Source organism: Physeter macrocephalus, chromosome 10 (genome assembly GCF_002837175.3).
Source record: "Physeter macrocephalus isolate SW-GA chromosome 10, ASM283717v5, whole genome shotgun sequence".
NCBI lineage: Eukaryota > Metazoa > Chordata > Mammalia > Artiodactyla > Physeteridae > Physeter > Physeter macrocephalus.
Window position 1 is genome coordinate 83,297,223 of NC_041223.1, and position 3,408 is coordinate 83,300,630.

At 39.5% G+C, this 3,408-nt stretch overlaps 1 protein-coding gene across 3 annotated transcripts in view; it reads left to right on the forward strand.

The window, feature by feature from the left end:
• Nucleotides 1–3,408, forward strand: part of KCNQ5 (potassium voltage-gated channel subfamily Q member 5) — a 616,346-nt gene that overhangs the window by 127,894 nt on the left and 485,044 nt on the right. The gene's annotated exons all lie outside the window — the stretch shown is intronic.

Here is a 3,408-nt window from a genome sequence, read left to right on the forward strand (position 1 = left end):
GCGCGTCCGGAGCCTGTGCTCCGCAACGGGAGAGGCCCGCATACCGCAAAAAAAAAAAAAAAAAAAAAAAAAAAAAAAGTAGCTCTGTCTCAAGGCAGATGAGCTGGGCAGTAAAAGCCAGGGTGTTAAGAACATATTAGTTTCACCCCGGCCCCGCCTCACCCACTGACATGGGCGCCATCCTCAACCTCAGCACCACCGCGGCCCATCACGCAAACAGGATCGTCACACCCGCCGGAATTTACTCCCTCCTACTAGGCACACAGTTTATACTGACAAACTGGGACAGCCAGTACGTGTCCAGTAGGAAACTAGATGAGATTATTTCGAAGCTCTGTTTCTGTCCTAGGAATCTGTGACAGTGTGTTTCTGGTCCTTATACTGCTGTCATTTGAATGAGTGGTTTTATCAGAAACAGGGCACAGCATGCCCTGACAAAGGGCAGGAAGGGAAGAATCAATTGCTATAGATTCTTCTAGATTCTAGAAGAATGGTTTTTGAAGAGACAGGAAAACTCTGCCCACTCTGAATGTTGGAATGTTATTTATAAATTAATAATTAAAATACAATGCAATTTCTTACTTGCTAAGAAGATGGAAAATTTGCTTTCATGTAAGAAAGCTTTTAATTTATTTGTTATTAAAACAGACAAAAGATGTCAAGTATTAACTTAAAATATGTAGGCTAATAGGAGAAAACTGTGAGATGTAGGGGAAGAAATTGTGGAGTCAATCTGGTTTTTGGTTACTTTTCAATCCTTTCTTTATTCTGGTACTGAATTCCTGAACAGAGCAGAATTCATACTTCAGCCCCTTTATATGCTGTTGGTTTCATTTAGAGATCTTTTCCCTCTGAGTGTTCCACAAAACACAAGTCTAATACTAATGTATTTCTAGGTTTTGGTGACTATGAATAAAACTGCTATAAACATCTCAGAGAGGTCTTTGTGGGGTATTTTTGGTGGATAAATATGTAGAAGAAATAATCCTGGGTTGTATGGTAAGTGTATGGTAACTTTATAGGAAACCGCCAACTATTTTTCCAAAGCGGCTCTATCACTCTGCATTCCAGTCAGCAGGGTGAGAGTTTCAGTCGCTCAGTATCTAGACCAGCACATGGCAGAGGCAGTTTTTGAAATTGTAGTCTTTCTAGTTGTCTTATAGTGGTGTCTTATTGTAGCTTTATTTGCATTTCTCTAATACCTGACTGTGGTGAGCATCTTTGCATGTTACTTGGCACCCATTTCTCTGCTTAGGTGAAGTATCTTTTAAAATATTTTGCCCATTTTTTAGTTGGGTTCTTTGTTTTTCATTATTGATTGTAAGAGTTCTTTATAAATGCTGACTAGAAGAGTTTTTAATTAAATGTGTTTTGCAAATTTTTTCTCGGAATCGATGGCTTCTCATTTTCTTAGCAGTCTATTTTTAAATTATGTAGATTCTTTGAGCTTTCCTACATAGACATCATGTGGTCTGCAAATAAAAGACAGTTTTATTTATTCCTTTCTGATCCATGTACCTTTTACTCCTTTTTAATACTTTATTGCATTGGCTAAGATCTCTACTATGAGGCGGAATAGGAGTAGTGGAAGCTGTCTTGCCATGTTCCTGACCTCAGGTGAAAGCCTTCATTCTTCCATCATTAAGTGTGGTGTTAATTGTGGGTTTGTTGTGGGTGCCCTTTATCGAGTTGAGGAAGTTCCTTTCTATTCCTAGTTTCCTGAGGGTTTCTTATTATAAAGGATCCTGAATTTTGTCAAATGCTGTTTCCATAGCCACTGAGATGATTATATTATTATTAGTGCAGCTGTTGTCAGTTGCCAAATATCGATTCAATCCTGCATTTCTAGGAGAGAAGCACTTGGCATAACATATTATCTTTTTTCTGTACCACTGGATTTTTGTTGTGTTTTGAGAACATCTTTTACATCAGCGATTCTTAACTGGGGACAGTTTTGCTTCCCAGGGGACATTTGACAATGTCTGCACACGTGTTTGGTTGTCACAACTAGGAAGAGGGGGACGATTTGCTACTGGCGTCTAGTGAGTAGAGGCCGGGGATGCGCTAAACCCTCTAAATTGCACAGGAAAGCTCCCAATAACAAAAAAATTATCTGGCCCCAAATGTCAATGGTGACAAGTTCGAGACATCCCGCCTTACGGTATTCCAAATCTTTAAAATTTGTCCACATATGTCTTATGGCCCAGAATATGACTATCTTAGTGAACGTTCAGGGTACATGTAAAAAGAATGTGCATTCTCTTGATGTCGAGAGGCTGTTGTTAAATGTCAGTTCCATCAGGTTGGTTGATGGTGTTGTTAAAGCCTCCGCAGCGTGGCTGAATCCTTCCCCTCCTTACTCTGTGGATGGCTGAGCAAAGGGTGCTGCTGTCTCCACCTGCATCTGTGAGCCTGTCACCTCCCCTTTCAGCTCTGTCAGCTTTGCTTCACAGATTCTGAAGCTCGATTTTTGGGTACTTTCCGGCTTTTATAAATTCTTGAAAAATTGACCTCTTTATCATTGCATAATGTCCCTCTTATTCCTAGTAATATTCCTTGTTCCAGAGTCTACTTTCTTTTATATAGGCATCCAGCTTTCTTTTGATTAGTGTCTATGTGGCATATTTTTCATCCTTTGATTGTTAACTTATCCATGTCTCTATAAAGTGTACTTCTGTACACATCCTCTAGGTGAGACCTTCTTTAATCCAAGTTGACAGTCTCTGTCTCCAAATTACAGTGTTTAGAGCATTTAAAATTTTTTTAACATCGCTGCTTCCCACTAGCTATCTATTTTACATTTGGTAGTGTACATATGTCCATGCCACTCACTTCGTCCCAGCTTACCCTTCCCCCTCCCCGTGTCCTCAAGTCCATTCTCTATGTCTGCATCTTTATTCCTGTCCTGCCCCTAGGTTCTTCAGAACCATTTTTTTGTTAGGTTTTTTTTTAGATGACATATATATGTGTTAGCATACGGTATTTGCTTTTCTCTTTCTGACTTATTTCACTCTGTATGACAGACTCTAGGTCCATCCACCTCACTACAAATAACTCAATTTTGTTTCTTTTCATGGTGGAGTAAAAATCTTTTGTATATATGTGCCACATCTCCTTTATCCATTCATCTGTCGATGGACACTTAGGTTGCTTCCATGTCCTGACTATTGTAAGCAGAGCTGCAATGAACATAGTGGTACATGACTCTTTTTGAATTATGGTTTTCTCAGGGTATATACCCAGTAGTGGGATTGCTGGGTCATATGGTAGTTCTATTATTAGTTTTTTAAGGAACCACCATACTGTTCTCCATAGTGGCTGTATCAATTTACATTCCCACCAACAGTGCAAGAGGGTTCCCTTTTCTCCACACCGTCTCCAGCATTTATTGTTTGTAGATTTTTTGAT